At 39.2% G+C, this 21209-nt stretch overlaps 1 protein-coding gene across 1 annotated transcript in view; it reads right to left on the bottom strand.

The window, feature by feature from the left end:
* Positions 1 to 21209, bottom strand: part of ADCY2 (adenylate cyclase 2) — a 203206-nt gene that overhangs the window by 115852 nt on the left and 66145 nt on the right. The window lies entirely within an intron of this gene.

The following is a 21209-nucleotide window of genomic DNA, read 5'->3' on the forward strand; positions in this document are numbered from 1 at the left end:
GGATAACACAGAAATGAACAGTGAATTGCTTCAAAATGGTCCTTTGCAAGGCACTCTTCAGGAGAAGAAATGAGCAGCAATATTATGGTTATTAGAGACTTCTAGCTGGGCAGCACTGCAAGGAGAGAGGTACGAGCTGTGCATGAGGCCACTATTTTATCAAGGTAAATGCAGACCCAGTTGCAGAATAAACCAGCAATGAACAGAAAAAAAATCCATGCTTTTCAGAAAATAAATATTTTATACTCTTGATCTGTTCCTACTCTGAAACAAACATCAAAAGTACTTCATACATTGACAAAGAAAATAGTTGTATGACTTTTTAATGGTGTTTTGTGGAGCTGCCAATATTTGCCAGTATGGCTGAGGGCAGGTGTATCCCCACTCCAGATACCAGCATGAACAGACCTTCTTAATTAGCACTGTGATGAACATGCTTATTGCCTGCCAAGTGACAAAAAAAATGTTTGTAGACATCACACCAAGGGAGTGCACTGCTACAGAGCCCCAGAGATTATTTCCCGAAAATGTATTTTTTCCCTCTAGCACAATCTTAACATTCCTCCTTTCATCCCATCCTGCACTGGGAAGTTTCAGACTCCCAGGTAATAGGAAACTGTCATTTAGTGTCTGAATTCATCCTAAAGAGAGAAGGTAATTAATGAAAATGAAGTGCAGTCTATGCTAGCAAAAGTTTATCACAGAAAGGGAGTTTCATTATCTCTGAAACTGGAGAAGCATTCTGGGCCACTGTCGTACATACAACACCACCACCACCAAAATCAGAAATTATCTATAAGGATAATTGTCCTCTCTTGTTAAGAAGAATTGGTGGGGCTTTTTCCAAAAGCTATCTGCCATTTCTACATCAAAAATTCTCTTTTGATTTGTATTCTCTCCACATTTGCATATCACAGAATCCAGATCAGCTTTTCTAAATCAGCATGGCTGGCAATGGCCTCAGATGCAAAAGATTCAGCGCAGTATTTTTCTCATTAGTTTGTTAGAGACCTCAGCAGAGATCCAGTTGACAGTCCAATCCAAAGACACGATGGGATGCAACGACAAGAGCTGAGAGAGCCTGCTGATATCATTGCAAGGCCACTCTTGAATGCCTTTAAAAGCTCAGGGGGACCAGGGTAGGTTGTTGAGTTCTGCGAGAAAGCAAATATCACTCCTGTCTTCAAGGAAGGTTCCATCACCTTGGTCCCTGGAAAGGTGATAGTGCAAACCCTCCTAGAAACCATTTCCAACCCTATAAAGGACAAGAAGGTAACTAGGATTAGCCAGCATAGAGTTATATAGGAGAGTTGTATATATCATGCCTGGACAACCTTTATGTGATGAAATGACTGGCTTTGTGGCTGAGGAGGGAGTAGTTGATGTGACAGGGTTTTGAGCACACTCATAAACCCTGGCAGCCCTCCCCAGCCTCACCTGGGGTTTCTAGCGACATCCTCAGGCCCAGGAGCTCTACACAAGCACAGCCTGGGGCCTTTAGTTCCTGCCTGTGCTGAGCTGGAGGAATGCCTGACCACAGACACCCCTGAGCTGTGGACTGACTTGACCTCAGCCCTGCCTTGTCACTGGGAATGCGCCCATAAATTGCTGGATGTGGTCCTGACCTATGCATGGGCTTTCTGGCTTGACCTTGCACCTGTCTCCTTGCCGTGATTTTGCCTTTTATAGGTCTTGTCTCTTGGTTGAACCTGGTTATGGTCTCTGGGCTTGCCTTGCTCAAGTGCTGTGGGGCCAAGATCAGAGAAGTCACCCTGGCCCTATTGCTCTGTCCCTTATTTGCTTCCTTGCAAAGAGCTCTGAAAAGAAATGCCATTCAATTCAGTCAATTTTCACTAAAATAATATTATTCACCCATGAACTTCAGTTCACTGCCTTCAATATTTTCAAGCAATTTCACTGGATTCAGTTATTGAAAAAATAGTAAGTGCTTTATAAACAAGCAGTGACAGGGAAGATTGAATTCATAAGATATATTTCTATTTGCTACACATTAAAATAGCACACTAAGGCAGGAAGAGGAAATAAAGTCAATGCTATGTAGCCTCTTTCCATAGTAGAGACCCATCAATAGGAACATTCTGGTCAATTAACACATCAAGTTTCATCCATGTTTCATCAAAGCATCTTTTATTTACAGAATAAATGTGCGTTGAAGCATTTATAGTATTTAAAAACATAATTTCCAGGTACTGTAATTACACACCAGGAATGTTTCAAATGGATTAATGCTGAAGAGTTGCATCTATATAATAATTTCTAGAACTCACCAATGTCTCCAAACTTGGGCTTCAATCATTGCTTTTTTATATGCTTTTATGAATAACAATTCCTGTCTGTGTATCTTCTTGCAGAATAAATTATTTGACTATACTAAAATATAATTGTAACTATCAGCTTTAGCATATATGTGCAAAAGAGTTTTCACTGTATACCCACATATTGGTGAAAATCCAAAAGTTCATGAACTGTCACATGAAGTACTAATAAGTTCATCTTTTAAACTGTACAGATGATATAATAGTGGGAACTTAAGCAAAGTGCAGTTTTGACTAATATCAGTGCTAACTCTTAGGAAAGTTGATTTTTTTTTTTTACTTTCAGACTTATTTCTCTAAGAAAGTAAAATTACAAAATATATTCAAACTTTTTTTTAAGTGACACAAAAAAGACGGATACAGTCATCAAATCTTTCACTAATTTCCATATAACTTAGGGTATGTTTGCAAACAATGGAGATAATTTTTATATATAAAAATATATTTCCACTTTAAAATGCTAGATTTAGTTTGGAAAAACAAATGACCCATTTAATACCAGGAAAGATAAAATTCTAAAACTACCAAAAATACCTATCTAATATATCTATATCTATCTAATACTAAATATTTTTTTAATGATCAAACAGTTATCACTGCTGTCAAAAAACCCTACAATACTAAAAAGCAACTCACATATAAAGTGTTTAATTGATGAATAATGGTTGTTTCATCTTAATCAAAACACATCCTGCTTAAAAAGCATTGTTTTATTAGTTTGGTAAAAGCTTAAACAAAACATCATTTTAGCAAATAACGAGCTGTACTGCCATATACTAAAAGACAAACACTACAAATCAGTTACACAGCCTACAACTAATGAGCATGACTGAGAGACAGAGGTGTATTAGAAACTGTACTACACATCCTTTCAAGGTGGATCTGTGTGGCAGATAGCTAACCACAAAACTGCAAGACCAAAACCCAAAGCCCCAAAGTTGAAAGCCTCAGGGCATAAATTTCTTTGACCAAGGACACCAAACTCAACAGCAAAGCAGTGGTCGTTTATCACTGCCAGCACACTACAGCATTAAGTGTCCCAGCAGCCCTTCCCAAATTAAATCACATGCTCCAGTATAGATAACTCTCAATCCTATTACCACTTGCCTACCCTTAATTCTGATTGTCAGATGTTCCTTATGATGTCACAAAAAACATGCTGTGATGCTGTTACCCTCTCAGACAGAGCTGAAGCTGCACACCATGGTCATACAATTCTGTTTTGAGGTGAACCACTGAGTTATACAAAACATTCTTAGAGACGAATTACTTCAGGATCATGAGTGTTGTTTACCCTGAATCCCACTTCTGCCATACTGGAAACTACCCAGGCTTGGAACTGCTTGATGTAGCTCATAGCAGTGAACCAAAAATGTTGCTTTTACAAAGTGCAACATGACCATACCTCAAGTATTACACACAGTAGTGGTTTATTCCTTTCAAAACGGGTGGAACAAGATAAAAATGTGTGGAGAGAAGAGCTTGGAAAAAGGATAGTATTGTGCTTAACATTCTTCCAGACAGTGTGGTTGGTGACCAGGCTGCCCTTCAGCTGGAGCAAGCTGTCCCAAGAGTGAGCAGGGAGGGTGTCTCACCCAGCTGCCTACAGATGCTGGCTATCTGCTGTACCTTGGACCAAGGAACTACAGATGCAGCCCCACCCACACAGGTAGGTGCAGCAGCAGTCAGGATATAACAATGTACCATGCCAGTGTAATGAAAATGTACACAGCCAATGGACCAACCAATTTCCACTGAAGTGCAGCTGCTGCACATCTGGCTTTCTATCAGCTTTGTGCCACATGCTGCCCAAACTGCCAAGCAATAAGAGAAATTCAAAACCAGACTCTATATTTTTATTCCTCTAACCCATTAAAGTAGCAATCTGGTGCAGTGGTTCTGCATCATGTATGCTAGGAATGTAACAAACTCAAATGCTACAAAGGAAAATGCTTTTCCTCTGGGATTTCCTGTATTGAAAGCTCAAAAGCGTCTTTTATAGAGTAATGGAAAGTGCTAAAAAATACTACAAAGTTACTTTTGCCTTGTTTTTTAATACCTGAAAGCTCATAATCTTCTAAATGTTTCTATACAGAACTTTTTGTTTTCACGCAAAAAATGCTTAATGGATGTAGAACTGTGGCAGAAAACCCACTTGAAGTACATATAGACATCACGCAGTTACTTCTCTCATGCAGATCGCTTCAAATTTGTGTCACCTTCCCAACCTAAAAAAATTGTTATTAATCTCTGGAAAGTAAGTCTGGAGTAAAATTCTGTTTGCAAACAGTATCAAAGTTGTACTGCTACTAAATGAAATATCTTTATGTTTTGCTTTCTTCACAGATAATCCAGGCAACCAATAGGTAAAAATAAGGGATGTTAAGCAGGTTTTACAGGGAGCTATTAGACTAGCTGGGTTCCAAGAGCAGTTTTAGCAGATTACAGGCATGGAAATGACACTATCTGTTTTTGTGATTGGCTCATACCTACTAAATATCAGAAGAAAGGGGGCTAAAATCTATCCAGATTTTAAAAATCAATATTCAGACTTAAGTGAAAAGACAGTAAGTGCTTCCATGCTTTTAAATACTGCAGGTTTTACTAGGACTTTTGACATTTCTTGCTTGTTGAACAATATATGTGTTCAATAAATGATTAAATGAATGGCACTTAAAATAAGATTTTTTTAAAACAATTATCACAATGGTCAAAGAATATTCAAAGAGTTAGCAGGAATTAAACTAGTAAGACACAAAAACAGAATTAGAACAGTTCATTAAGATATTTAATAACTGTGCACTAAAAGCAAATTAAAATTCACTCTAAAAGCATCTCAAGAAAGATCTAGCTGGATTTAACAAACATTTATTCTGCAGTCTAATCTTCCATAAGTTCCTTAGAGGCTTGTCTGTTATTATATATTGTAGGTAATATTAATCTGATATTTAAATTATTCTCTCCCAGTCTTTCAACACTAATTTAGTATTTAATACAGAATTTATCACAAGCAACATGCTTAGAGTCAGTTTGAAAATGCTCAAGGGATAAATCTAAACAACCACCAGTAGTCAATTCCAACAAAATTAATAATAATAAACCACCCCACAACCCATAAAATTATAATTTCATATGCTAAAAAACCATATAAAAATAAACAAACTATAGAAAAACAGTTGGAAATACACTGAAAATTTCTGTTATGGATGAAGGACAAAATTAATCTACCCTAACTAGAGACTAGTGTCAGATGGATAAGTAAGGACTGAGTAACTCTGAGTTACTGCCAAGTAACAGACGATAGTAAAACAAAAAATTGTTAGAATTATTGATAATTTATCTTGCAGTAGAAGGAAATGTATAAAATTTTAAAATATGTTTATGTTATATTCACTCTATTAACTTCTATTTTACTCATACTTGGGAGAAATATTCAAAGCAAGTCAAGTTGGTGACTTAAAACACAGTGGTGACCAAGGTGGTTATAAAAACACCATGGACATGTCATGGACATGTCTAAGAAAATCCCTCACAGTTATAGACCAGGCTGCAAGATGACTCCTGATGCTAAACATTTCCCAAAATGAATACTTTGTGGCACATAATTTTGCTTGTTTTAATAGTTTGATATTTGAAATATCAAAAATATTATAGCCCACCCTCCATTAAACAACCTCTCTTCTTCACAATCCTTGTTTTTCAAAGAAAATTAATGATACATCCATGACAGGAAAAGTGGAACAAATTTAGCAGATTACAGAGCTGCCAACCATGTTGCTCTGGAGCACGTGATGGGATGCAGTGGTGCCTGCTGGCTGGCACTTCCTTCCCTGGAGAAGGGAGTAGGAGAAGGTGGTGCCCCACAAGGACACTGCCCTTGCCTCTGCTGCATTCCCCTCTCCTCTGTGAGCCCCAGGTAGCCTACCCCTGGCACCCTGATGCCATGCCAGAGTGGGTCCCCAGGCAAGAAAGAAATTTACAGGCTGCACAAAAGAGCATTAAATACAGGAGTTGCGGGGAAAAAAAAAAAGAACAACACAAAAGGGAGAGTAGGTGGAAAATGACTAAGTTTAATGTGCTGCATTTTGGATGAGACATGCATGTTACTGCTGTTAAAAATAAATAAACAAATTAAATACTCCAGATTTGCCTCCCATCTAGCATGTTTATGGTAGTTACAGGAACTTCTATCATATCATGGGAAATGTTTCCATAACTGAGGAAATTTAAATCACATTTGAATAAAGATGTTTTGGAAACAAGTTAACTGCATGTCTTTTCCTTGCCTGTGCTGTGCTCAGTTGCTAGCTTTCTGAGGAACTACTGCAGCAAGGGACTATGAAAATAGTGTGTGACGTTAGCTGAGACAGGGTGATTTGGTCTTTAATTAAGGTCAGTGTGACCTAGGTCACGGCAAACGTCTCCGAGCCTTAATGATGATGGGAAAGTCCATTCACAAGTCGGAATCGAATTTCCTCCATGTTAAGACACAAATCAATCTGGGTTTGAAAGAGCAGGTATAGCAGAGTCAGAGTGGGTACAGAAAGGCTCTTTAGAAGCTCTGTGATAGACGAGCAGAAACAGATTTCGCTTTTCCTCTTTCTGTGCTGCTTTCAAGGGTTGTCAAAGGCAATCACCATCAACACTAACTGCATGGGGAGGGAGCCAAAAAACCTTGATGAGAATTGTCAGGTGAGGAACACAATATTGATCTCAGAAACACTGTGGCACCAGATGATCCTTCCAGCTCCTTCTGGCTCTGTAATCTACACATTAGTCTTTACTTCTACTTGAACAGCACACTTTAGACCCTAAGGTACTTTCTGGCCCTGGACAAGTAAAGGTTATAATGATTTCCAGGCTCATGCTGAAGATACAACACACTTCACGTTTCAGGCGCAAAGTAATTAAACTGCCCGCAGTGCAGGTGGAGACAACAAAGAAAATTACAACAAGGAAACCCATTAAGTTATATTGAATTTTTTAAAACTTTAAGCAAGATGATTTTTTTATGTACCATATGAAAGATCCTAAAATACATAATGATATTCATCAGATCTGTTCAGAATAGACAAGAATATGGCCAAATGCAAGATGTTATTTTCCACTCCAGATCTGAGCTTTTCCTTTGCATTAATCGTCCTCATGCTACAAATGTAACATAGGATGTTTGAGGTCAAACTGTATGACCCCACATATTAAAATCAGCATTTAACCAATAAAGATACGGAATTAATGGAGGCATAGAGTGTAAAGATGACACTTCAAAGGACTTCAAATAAATCAACAGGACTTCAAGAGACGAAGCCAGAGAGACACAGGTCAGCTCTTCTGAATCCCAAAGCAATGTAACATGGCACCTTGGCACTGATGAAATGTTATTACTGCTCTACCGTTGTAAAACACAGAATTTTAAAGTAGTTATGTAACTGAATATATCTTTGGATTTATTTTCTTTTTTCATCCAGTTCAACAAACTTCACAGAAGTAGAGAAGAATTAAACTTTTGTTAAATGTCTTTGAATTCCTCTACAACACTATAGGGAAAGGGGAAAACAAAACCACCCAAAACAGCATTAACCATATTTGTTGTTCTATTTCCAAGAGCTTGCTTATATAAGTGTAATAGTGTAGGAGACTTAACAACTTTTAAAAATAAATTATTAGTTTTCCATGTACACTGTGGTTTAGCACTGTCCCTTACCACAGCTTTCTCCACCTCCTTTAAACACTGCAAATGGCAGCAAAAGAAAACTGAACCTCAACAATCTCATATACATATATATATATATATATATATATATATATATATATATACACCTCTGTACACCTCTCTAGGAGGTGTATACACGATTTTCTTGTCCAAGCCTGTTCTGCCCTCTCAGAGGCAGCACTCAGTGTTCACATGGTCTCTGTTTTAAGCTATGAGTAGTCCAACTAGATGGCCCATTGCTGACATCATGGCAAAGTACAAGAACTTGATGAAGAAACAGAATTTGTGGGAAGAAGGCTTCTGTACTTGGGTAATCAAAACGTAATCAAAAAACCTCACTAACCACAGCTGAAACACAACAGTATAGTCCAGAGACTTTGATTTGCTATTAAAAAAAACACGTGTAGAAGAGGTGAAAAATAATATATTTATCTATATTATGTACATTATATATATATATATAATTTTGCATATTATATATACACACATACAAGCACTAATATTGTCAAGTATAATGCAAAGTATTTTATCACTGCTAAAATGCCGAATACCACAGAACATACTGTGAACTTTCCCTGAAAAATACTGGAATTAACTCATTTCCAAAATAGGAACAGATCTGCAATCCTGAGTTCAAGAAAATATGTATGAGTTTCAAGCCCATACCCACTGTAATTCTACTTTGATCTAGGTCTCGGACGTTTGTTAAGGGAAGATTTTAATATCTGAAACATAACACTCCTTTGAGACAGTGCTTATTGCTCTTTTGTGAACTGACTTTGTCAGGATGAGGCACAACATCCATAATGCATTCTGGAAATTTTGTCAGCAGCAGCTATACAATTATCACTGCCTTCTTTTGGCATCCAGTTAATGAGACAGTAATAGTATTATCATTCAGATACACTGCAATTTTAATTTTTTTAAAAATTTATTTCTATTTATATGTCCTTTTGGTGAATACATGGTTTTTAAAGAGGAATAGAGTTACTTAGAAAAAAAAAGAAATATCAATTTTTTCCTCCTGGTCCAGGAAGGATTCTTTGCTTCTAAGTACAGATTTTCATTTCCCACATCCCTAGTAATATGGGTATAGAAGTATAATTTTGTTTTTCATATTCAGCTTCACAACTCTTAAATTGGAATTGTTAAAAAAAATAATTATAATAATCCAATAAGCAACAGCCCTGCAGAAACAAACCTAGCTGCTCAGGTCTTAGCATAACACAGTATAATCAGAACCACTATTTTCTCCTTTAGAATTATTTTTAGTACAAGCAGACCTCAACATTTTAGCTTCTGACATGAAAAGCGAACATATTTATTTCTCTTACTTCACCCTAATTAATGCATAACAGTTCTTCTGAACCTCCTTCACAAGCTACAGAATCATGTGCATTTTGTTAAGCAAAATGTTCCAAGTCTTCCCCTCAAGATTGCATGGGTCAGGTCACAGATTTTTCATTTCCTTCACCAGTAACATTTCAGCTAATTTGTGCTTGCCTTGAGCATCAGGCTAGTCTTTTTTTTCCTCTTTATTCAGGGTCATCAGAATTTACAATGACCTACTTCCTTACTAAACAAGCATGTTATGAAGTATTAATGGATTTTCTGTCTTAGAGACTGTGCTTTCATACTGTGTAAGAGAAAACTTTCAGATCAGAGAAAAGCAATAAGGAAGATCAAAGGTATGGAATAGCTTCTAAACAAGGAAAGATAAATAATTTTCAATTCTCCAGCTTGGGAAAGAAATTACAGAGGAGGTGTGACAGAGGTTTATAAGATCATAAATTATCTGGAAAGGGTGAACTGAGCTCTTCAACTGTTCAGTCTTTTCCAGTGTAAGAGGAGTTTGGGGGATGCAAAGAGATGACAGGTTTGAAACAATCAAAAGATGGTTCTTCTTACAACACAGGTGAGCTGATGAACTCTCTGTCACAGGAAGCTGATAAGCAGCACGAACTTTACTGAAAGATTAAAAAGAAACCCAGACAAATTAAAAATTTTTAAAGGCCCAGGTAGGTCAGAAAAAGAAGCAAAAAACAGGTTTGTAAGTAAGAATAAGAAAAAAAATAAGCAAAAATTGATTTTAAACCAAGGTGTGAGGAAAGTATAAAGACACAAGCCTTGAGAGAAACCTTCCAGCAATTTACAAGGAGAAATTTGAATTTGGAAAGCTAAAATAAAATGGCAGACTTCACAGAATCCCTGAAGGTTACAGTTGGAAGGGACCACAATGGGTATCTGGCCCAAACTCTCTGTTTAAGCAGGGTCATCCTGGAGCACATAGCACAGGATTGTGTCCAGATGCTTCTTGAATATCTCTAGACTTCTGACTTTTGCTATTTTTTAGTCAATGCTAACCAAAGGGTGCCACTTTCAGAGCTATCAACATAGTTCTAGAGCTATCAACATAGTTCTAGGTTTCTAGAAGGGAAGACCTATTTAAGGGAAGTGCAAAAAAAGCCAATTTAACTGCAAGCATCACTACTGCAAAAAAGTATCGCAGGCACAGAGGAGAATCACCTTGAAGCACTTAAGTCCAACTCTTGCCCTACCTCTCAGCTCATAATTTCTCTGAGATACACCCATTATGCTTCATATCAAATCAACCAAGCTGAGCCTAGCATGAATGAGAATCTCAGCACCACTACCTTGCTTGAGCTGTTTTAACAAACTAAATAACAGCTAATATAAATGTCTAATAAAAGCATAAGGAACTGTGTCATGTATTTCAGGGATGGAAAGAGCATTCATTACTGTAAATCCCTTTTCACAAGCAATATTCAATCTTTCTCAAAAATTTGTAACAACCTTTCTGGCTTGACTCCAACACTCTGAGCTCACCTCTGCTCTGTACCCTTATATTTCTTTCAGTGACATTGAAGAGGGAAAAAATGTGCTCTGCTACCTGAATGCTCAATGTCTCTCTAGGGACAGCACCGCCTGCTCAGGCAGTTTGCATCAGAAAATCTTTCCCTTCTCTCCGTACCCTCAGAGCATCTGCCTGCAGCAATCCTTCACTGCCATGTATCATAGCAGTTCAGTAATTATGGAGCAGCATTTCCACATTTATTCTTCTTTAACTCTGGTATTATTGTGATGGCCTGGAACCCTGACGCTGATCAGCAAATGTATAGTGGAAAACCAACTACCTCATCATGCAATAATAAATATGCCTGCAACTCCCAGAAGGAGATATGAAAGTTTAATGTTTTCTCATGATGACCATGGCTTATGGATTCAGGGCTTACCAGATCCCATGTGTGAACATGAAGGGAAGGGATGCCCAGAGAAGAAACTGTCCCTGTGTTATTCACTGTGAAGATATTAAAGTCAAATCTTCATCAAGTTCACCAAGAAAACCACTTCCTAGGCAAAAGTCATAATGCTGTTTATGAACATATGGAATTCCATTTGAAAATATATGCCTCTGGTCTATGTTGGAGGTTTCTGAGTCTGGTAGTCTGACAGAGGCAAAGCTGCTGCAGCACCACATCCCCACATCCCCACATCCATCCAGTCACAACTACATACAGTGCATTTATACACATTTATACACATACCAACAGCCAACCACACAGATCAATGCAGACCAAAAAACTCAAGATCAATGCATTACTTGAGCAAACACAAGCTACACCAACATCCTGGTCCTGCTCCCCTCTCTGGCTGACCAGGATGACAGCAATTTAGCACAGAATACATACATAGAGACATTATATATCCCTCTAGGAACCACCCACAGGTCTGTTCAATAGCCAGCCCATCATCTTCCATCTTCCATCTTCCATCTGCACAAACAAATCAGTCTCTGGTCTGGCTTGGACCCCCTGCTTCTTCCAGCAGTCAAGCCACATGGCCTCCAACCTCCCTAGTATCCAACCCAGGCTCATGGCCTCATCTCCCACTCACCACTAGCGTGGCCTGACCAGTGATCACACGAGCTGATACACACTCACAAAATACACGTGCAGCTGCCCCAGGCCTTGAGCCCCTCTGACCCACAGCCCCCAAAGTCCCAGAGAGTACTTAGACCTCTCCATTCTCTCCAGTTGCTCCACTGCAACACCTGGGAGGGACCCTGTGACACAAGGTTTCCATTCCGTGCTCTCCCCACACACGTAGGCACATGCACACAGAATGGGTGTTAGGGGTGGAGGTTGAGAAGACAGGACAAACAGTGTGGGTAGACAGGACAGGGTATGGCCAGATAAGGGTACCCACCACAGCCTCTTAACACATGGTCATCTGCTTTTATTGCCTTGTTCATCTATTCTCCCATATTTTTTCCTCCTCCAAACCACTATGATCCCTCCTTTTCCACACTTTGGTTCCTCTCCTAAACATCCCATCCTAAGTCAGCTGAGTGTCCAATTTGCTCAGATTAGGTTATTGGAGTTCCTCTGTCACTGTTTCCCTGCTCCTTCATATTTTTGAAGATTAGCTTTTAATTAACATTGATGTAACAGCTGATCCAATCTAACAGCGGAGTTTAGAAAGCACAGACAATGTATGCCAGCCAAAGGCTGAGCCAAGAAAATATCCAAAATATCCAAATCCACTGTGTAGAGACACGTTTTTTCCAGACAGGACTAGCTGGTTGCAGCTGCAATAATTATCCCAGTAGTAATACGGGCAGGATTGGAGTCACTGCTGAGGCTGCTCCAGCAGGACTAAAATGGCTCTTCAGCACACCTGCTGCTGCCTCTGCTCTTCTCCTCTCAGAGGAGGGAAAGGGGCAGAAATTTGCCACTCAAGATGCATCAGTATCAGTCTCTCATTCAAGAACTACACCAGGTGATTCAAATGCTGAGCTGGGTTTAGCACTGCCTGTGCTGAGGAAAAGAAGGCAGCGAAGTGTGATTTTTATTTGTACTCTGTTCTAACTTTGAACTCTAAGGTTCTAACCTTAAAGTTTACTAACAAAGCCCAGCATTGATGGCACAGGTAGGTCCAGAGAGGATACAGAACATGCTTAAAAAGGTTACTGCTTGATCCCCCACTGTCACAGGCAGGCCATCTCTGCTTGTGTGCAACCCCAGGATTTGACTCAAGAATATTTTTAGCAAATGCAGCTCAACAGAAGCTGAAATAATACAGTTCAGAGAAAATAACTAGATAATGATCTCAGGGACTATGTGTGCACCATGTGAAAGAGATTCTGAAGTGACGCAGTCAATACCAATAAGAGTAGAATGGGAATCATCTCTGCATTCAGAGATCATTGGTGCAGCATCAATAAACTGAACTGAGGTGACAAAGTTCCAAATACCCAAGGAAAACATTTACTGTCTAAATGACTGGATAGCAGAAAAAAAACCTGTATCATTGATGACTGAACAGCAAATAAAGCAAAATCTTAGAGCAAATAACAGAGAACATTATTAAAGGTGCCTCATTACCCACCTTTCTACTTTTCAGTATTCTACTTCTCCTATTTATCCACATTTATGCTTTTGTCACCATTTTTGCCTAGATAATTTAATGTTTCTTCTCTGTCCCCTCCTTTTTGCTGTACTTTCTTTTTGTTGTGGCCATTTCTCCACTTTCAAGACTTTTGAATTGTTATCCTATGCTTATTTTATTAAAAAGAAGGGGGGGAGAGGGAATGGGGAATACAAGACAAGCCCTAAGGATTTTAACCAACCTGACTATATTTGATGTTATGAAATAAATGAAACATGATAAATAAGTGGATCTAAATAGTCTGCTAAGGCAAAAGAACTGGGGTTGGAATGCCACCACTTCGTGCCCTGCTGGACCCTGAGGACACCGTCACTACAGCAACAGCCTCTCTGGGTGTCACACAGGGAGAACTCCAGCTCCTCTCTCTGCTCCGGCCCGCTGGCCTGTGTGAGTTGGCTGGAGCAGGCAGACCACCTGGGAGCATTGCTCCTTGTCACTATGTCACTATTTGTCCTGTTCTTTCCAGAGGCCAAATTTTAATGACTCACTCCACAGCCCAAGCAGCGTGCATGTCTGTGTACACTGAGGTCAGCAGCAGTCAGCGTTCAGAGAGCATCAGCAAAACCCCAGCTGACTTCAATCAGAAGCTAAAACTCTATCACCTACATACCAGAGGAAACAGGATAATTGCACACCTCATATTTGCGTTCAGTGTGTGAAGCTCTCTCACACAAGCTGCTGCAAACCTCCTCAAATAATCCCAACAGTTTTACTAAAAGTACATATGTGAGTAAATGCTCATCAGGACACACACAGTCTTTTCCTGTCAGAAAATAACTTGAGCAGGATCTCATGTCTACATGTCTAGGGGCAAAGTGTAGCAAATAACACTAGTAAATAGGACAGACAAACCTGCTGTAGTTAACCTGAAGAAATGTTACTGTGACAGAGAGGCTGCAACACTAGGACCATAAGAAGTGAGCGAGTATTCAAGACAAAGAAGATTGTTTAAGTGGCCATTAGAAACCTTTTAAATGAAAAATTTTCTTCACAGCAAAGCTTGATTTATCTCTTTGGAGCAAAACTCAGTTTTGGCTTCTAAAACACAAAAGTGTGCCTGTGTTGAAGAACTCAGAATCTCATGCTTCAGAATCTGACCTACTCATTTGCATTCATCAATGTTGCAATAATTTTCCCCAGTTTAAAACTGACCTAATGAACTTTCAAGTCCTTCTTTTCATCCTCTTCTGCAGCAGACATAGTGGCAACAACTGTTTGAACAAGAGGTACTGGGATCTTGAGTAGCTAGTATTTTGCTTGCATCAAGAGCAAAACATCTGCTGGAACCCTTTAGGATAATTTTTCTCCTTTAGTGTGTTTGTTTCCTGTCCTGCTGAGGCTTCCATCAATGATAGCCTTTCAGCCTTAGTTCTGGGCACCCATAAGCATTTACATCTACTGCAGATGTACGCTATTTCAGCATTTGTAACTCTTAATTATTTGTTAAAAGACTAAAGGACTTAGGATTAACCATGCTATTGCATATCCAAAGACATGGAAGCTGGCCTAAGGTTCAGAGGCAGACAGATCTCTGCACAGCTTTGTCTTTTCAGAGTAGCACAAGTGCTTTCACACAGCCTGAACTCTCAAAGCCTGTGGACCTGAGCTAACCTGGGACAGAGACAGCTTGCTTACTTCAGACCTGTGTTCTTGTGGCTTCTGAGCTGATAGACTGCCACACATCTAGGAAAAAAATATATCCTCAAAGGAACAAAGAAAATAAAACTGCAAATAGATTAATGAACATAACTTTATGTCTGATAAACTACAGCCTTTGCTGTTTGCACACTGCTGCACTCAAAGCTGTAACTTATACCGCCCCACTCAGAAACTGGTAAGAGCTAGCAGAGTCCAGGCAGGTGACCTTTGCAGCAAATATGCAGCATACAGTCTTTAGTATACCCAGAACCAGTTCTAAACTGATGGCAGATAAACATAATTTATTACACAAAACTAGAGAGAGGCACAGGAGAGACATGATTTCTTTTCAGGCCCACAAATGACAAATAACAATGCCACTCACTGGGTGTGTAGGAACACATATACCTTGAGAGGGGAAAGAATATGCAGTGCAATTTCCATAGGTGCATTCCCTATGAAGAATTAGGAATTGAAGGATTCACAGAATCATAGATTCATCAGGGCTAGAAGAGACCTACAAGACCTTCCAGTCCCACTATCAACCCAGCAGTACCACTGTAGCCCCTAATCCACTAAACAATATCACCCAGCACCAGATCCAGGTTTACTTCCAGGTTTGCAGGCAATGTCCTCCAGCTGTGTCTCTGCTGGTAAACCAGAGTGGAAGGCAGCTTTGAGTTCCACGATCATTGCTTCTGTATAGCTGATACCTTGCTCACTAGCACTATTTCAATCTGGGCAAAGCAGTATTTTCCCAGAGCCTTGACATGTCTTAGAAGACAGAATATGTCAGGAGTGTTTTGGAAGAAGCTGACACCTGACTGCCGTGTTTGGGGAAGGGAAAAGGGGAGGGAGTTGAGGCAGGTAAACAAAAGCTGTGCTATCAGCTCCAGGGCCAGGAACAGCTCCCCTTTTACCAGTAGCATAGCTGTAGCTGCTAAGAAAAAAACTCAAAAACGTGGCAGAAGTTTACTTCCTTTGCTCCCAGCTTCCACATGCTTATCTGGGAGCATGAACTGATTCCATCACAGGACCTATAACATGGCCACTGGGAGGCTGCAGTTAAGGCAGCTCTGCAGCTAGCATTTTACTGAAACACATGGCAGAATTGTGCTGAGGGAAACAAGGGCTATCCAGGGACCTGCATGAGCATGCACTGCCATCAGTGCACAGGAGCACAAGTTTTGGAAGATTATTGGAAGAGGAAGGACTTCTACTTGACCAGCAGCTTAGCACTGATGGATGGCAGGGGCTTAGATGACAAAGATCACATCCTACTGCAGGGACCTACAAAGAGATGGGGTCTTGAACCACTGCAAGGTGGATTCTGACTCACCAAAGTCTTCTCTACACAACAACAGGTGTTTGTGCTCCTGATCCATATTTTAGGCTGCACTAGAAGTGGCTGACAGGATGGGGAAATGAATTCACATATTGATAGTGAAAGCTATTTTTCTTCTACACAATTCTTCCAAATGATATGTAGAGCTATACAGTAATTCTTTGAGTACACGAAATGACAAAGCATCATGCCTAGAGTGAGTATCATTCACAGAATTAAATGTTCCAGCTGCAATAAGAAAAGAACTAACTCACAATAAGTTTAACAAAAAATACCAATCTGTAAAAGTACTATGTAACTGAAAAGGCTGGCCAACATCTGTGAAAATGGAAAGAAATCAGCAAAACTAACCCAGATGAAGTAACTAAGATTCCTTATCCAAGAAAAATTATGTAGAAGGACAGTATTACAAAATTCTGAATTCAGGGATTTAACCTTTTACTGGTCAGTTATTTACGTTAAAGTCATCTCTAGAAGGATCTGGAGTACAACCCCCTTGCCAAAAGTATGCTGTATAGCTGACAGTTTATTTGCTACTTGAGCCTAGAAGTACTGGAATTTCCTAACACCTGTTTTAATTTTTTTTACAGTTTTGGCAGTATAGTAGCCTCAAGGTTGAGCATTCTAACATAGACATTTTATAATTTCAAGGACAGACTGAAAGACCAAGAGTTTGTTCAACAAATTAATTTATATTTTGGAAAACAAAAGATTGCCACAAGAAATTGTCATTTTTAGAAGAGGAAAAAGTAGTATGAAAGTGATAAACACATATTCGCTGCTGATATAAATATTAACCTAAACGAAGTTAACACAAATGTCAATCTAATCCTTTCAGCAAAGCTTAAGAATCAATGCTAACTGGGGTTATCTGAGAACTCATGCAGATATTTCCATGATTTTTAAAAAAAGGAGGCATTTATCACTTAGCTTCTGTACTTTGATGATTTCCTACACATCCACCAGGACTATTTTCTGTGCATTTCTTAGATGCTGACTTTGGGCTGCAGGTAAATGGTGCTTTTGAAAACCCACGCGGTCACCTGCACACATGATTTCATTTCACCATACAATTCTAGGATTTTGCTGAACATTCCATCACACCAAGTATTACAGGTCTTCACTTTACAGACTCAGGGACTTTTTGGAAGACATTCATATTCTCCATGTTTATGTTTAAATACTCTGAAATGCAATTATATATTCTCCTACACATCTATACTCTTGTAGGCAAGTGGCCTCTTCATAAGCACATCCAAACTGTACAGATTATCTTAAAGAATGAGAGTGAAACACAAGTACATCTGCTGATGGTGAAAATTAGTTAAAAACCCATACCAGATGGCATTTCAATATCTGCCTAGATAAAGTATAAAATCAAGAATAAAAAAAAAGGTGCAATAATGAAAAATATGCCTGCTGCATTGTGCAGTGCAGGACAGAGCCTTCCAGGCTCCCAGCTGCTGCACAATGTGCTGAGCCAGACTGCTGCTGGAGTGGGGAGGGCAGAGGGAAAAAGGCACAAGGTACAGGACAGTGGCAGCTGCTGCTACAAGGAGTACAAGGAATAGAGCCTCCCTCCTTCCATGGCAGTCACTGCCCTCCACACCTGCAGCAGGAACAATAGTGATTCAACTCGTGAAACTGAGCAGCAGAAAGCAGGAGCTGTTTAAGCTGCTTTACCTTCACGAATAACCTTTTCCCATTTCCTTCAAAATAAAGGTATTCAAGGAAAAAGGATAAATCCAGCCCCCCAGTAACAGCATTTTGACATTCAGACGGAATGAAGTTCCTATGTGCTTTAAACTTTCACTGTGCAGCTTTACAGCCTCAGGGGTTGTACAACATTGGATGTACTTAAAGACATGGGCTTTTTTCCCAGACTTTTTTAATAAACATGATTTTTTCTTGCACTGTGTGATAACAGCATAAACCAATTTCTACTCTATTTCTGAGGCCTAGAGCTGTACATTTTCTTCTTTTATAAGCCAATGAATACTGGTGCTTTTTATTTTTATTTTTCTGCTGTGCCACTCTATTACATAAAGTAGCTTTTGCAAATATCCTCACCTCTTAAATTTACTAAGTTAACAGATGAGTTTAAATCAGTGTTCCAAACAAAAGGTATATGCCTTTTGCATGATATGTTGAGTGTTAAGATGAAAACTAAAGTTGTCCATCTTTGAAAATCATGCTAAACTTCAGATGATGAGCTTTTGGTATAATTTGTTTCAAGACGTGTAGTGATGAAGAAATTGATTTTTTTTTTTAATAAAGCTAATTCCCTTTTTCAGTTTACTGTTGTTTGGTTTTGTTTTTTTTTTCCTGAATAGGCCATAGCCATTGATTTTTAATCTTGTAAGAGCAGACCTCACCTTATCTGATGACAAATGCACAACATCTTATGGATGAAGCCCTGGAATTTCCCAATACAAACATTCCTGAAAATAAATTTTTCATTTAGCATTTCTTTTTCTCCCACCCCAATAGAATATTATCTTAAGGCTATGAGATCACACAAACAAAGACTTTAATAAAAATCGTTACAAATTATTTCCTTTTGGTGTATGCATTCCTGAACTAGTCCAAAGCCAATATGAAGTTGTATGTATGCACACATGCATCCTGCCTAGCCATAATTGTGTGACTTTAAAAGTGACCCCTTTTACAGAGTTGCAAGAAGCCACAAAAAAAAATCCTCTAAGGTAAAAAACACTACTTTAGGAAAAAAAAAATATAAAAAGGGAGTTTGTAGTGATTTAGCCAAGGTTTGGAAAACACTTAGACACAGCTCATGAAAAATGATTGCAAGAGCACCAATAATGCTTGCTGAGAAAGTAAAACTAAAAGACTAAAATAAAAAAGTCAGACTCCTCACATAAATCATAGGGGAAAAGAAAAATGGAAGCTTATAGGATGTTTAATTATTTTGGTTACGTCTTTTTTTAACAGATTAAGAAAAAAAGTACCCCTAATGATAGTATCAAGCCTATTTTAGAGATCAGATTGGTTGACTAGCTGATAATAGAACAGGAAAAACACAAGTATTTGATTAGAATCTGTTCTGGTTTGGGGAGAAACAGGTTATGTGTTTATAGGCAGAGATGGCAGTTAAATACTTTCCATTCCAGGAATAACTGAAAGGGATGTTAAAGTTGTGAAAGTCTTCTGACCCAAATGCCTTTACAGCAGAATTAGAGTCCTGTTCTCTTAGAGCAGTCCTGGAGCACACAGAACAACACCCTCTGCTTGGCAGTAGGATTCTCACCTGGAAAGAGGGGCCAGAGTCCCAGATTCCAAACCGTGCACCGTGTAAAGGTTAGGATTAAAACTTTCAACAGAAAAAAAACCCCAAAACATACATACACAGTCTTTTTTTTTTCATAAACTGAGGCTGGAACACAGGAGTCTTTTTCCCCCCTTCCCGGCAGAGATCCCGCAGCTGTGCACTGCATTCCCCAGAGGAGCATGCAGGGGAGGCTGAGCCGGGTGTCTCACTGTGGAGGCTGTGTCTCACTGTGCTGCTGGGCACGGCAGCACACTGACCTCTTTGTACCCCTGGCCCCTATTAGACCTGGTCCCTATTAGCATTTGGCACGGCTGCAGCTGCTCCTGGCACGCTCCTCCAAAGGCAAATGCCCACGCTGCAAGAAAGATGTTGATGAAGCACAAGTGAGGACTCAAAGAACAACTGTGAAAGTGATGGAAGGCTTAGCTAGTGCAAAAGCAGGCAACTCATTTATTTTACTGACAAAAAGGTTATGAGGCAAATTCATGATAGTCTACAAGCACTCCCATGGAAGGAACAGAAATTGGATCCTGTTGGGTCTGTCAGCCTACTGGCCAGAAAAATGAGATCCAGAAGCAGCATGACAAGGCTAGACAAATTCCTAATAAGAAAGATGAACAGAATTCTAACACTGGCGCTCAACAGCCATGGAAAAAATATGAAGGCTTGTGGAAGCGCAGCTCCATCTTTCCCGATTTTTAAACCAAGGTGTGTTCCCTCTCCCCTAGAGACATGTAGGTCAAACAGAGACTACTTCATGTAACCAGCAGAGTCTGTTGAAGAATCCTTCTTTATCCCAGCAGACGGCTTCATCTCAGTATCTCTAATTGCAAAAGACCCTGGATCAAGAGCATCCTAAGCCTTGCAGCTTTAAGGAAGACACTTTCTTGATGTAAAATCTTGCAGAAGATAACAAAGGAATGACAAAATCAGTCAGATAGGCTCTGCCAAATTTCAAAATGAGCAGATGCTTCGGGACATCGATTTTTCTCTCTCATACACTGAAGGTATGGTTAACTTTTAAAATGCTATGGGATGCCAATCAGTCACTGAAAGATGCTGAGAAACTGAAGAAGGTCCAGCAAAGGCCTATCAAATGCATTATAAGGCAGGAGAACCTGACATAAGAAGATTGAAAGAAGCTTCTCTTCAGTCAAGAGAAAGCTCAGAGAAGATACAATGGAAGTCTCAAAACATAGGAAGCAATTTTAAGGGAGATGCAGTTATTCTCTACTGAAGGATGTTTGCTACATATACAAGATATAAATATATATACAAGATACATTATATATACAAGATATACATACTATAATATCCTATATGAACTTAAGGTACATCATTGACAAATGTTATTTCTCTTTTTAGTGCCATCAGTATCTCTAGCTTAAGCCCTTATTTGTGCTGTCAATTTTCAAAAGC

The sequence above is a fragment of the Camarhynchus parvulus genome, chromosome 2 (assembly GCF_901933205.1).
Source record: "Camarhynchus parvulus chromosome 2, STF_HiC, whole genome shotgun sequence".
Taxonomy (NCBI): Eukaryota; Metazoa; Chordata; class Aves; order Passeriformes; family Thraupidae; genus Camarhynchus; species Camarhynchus parvulus.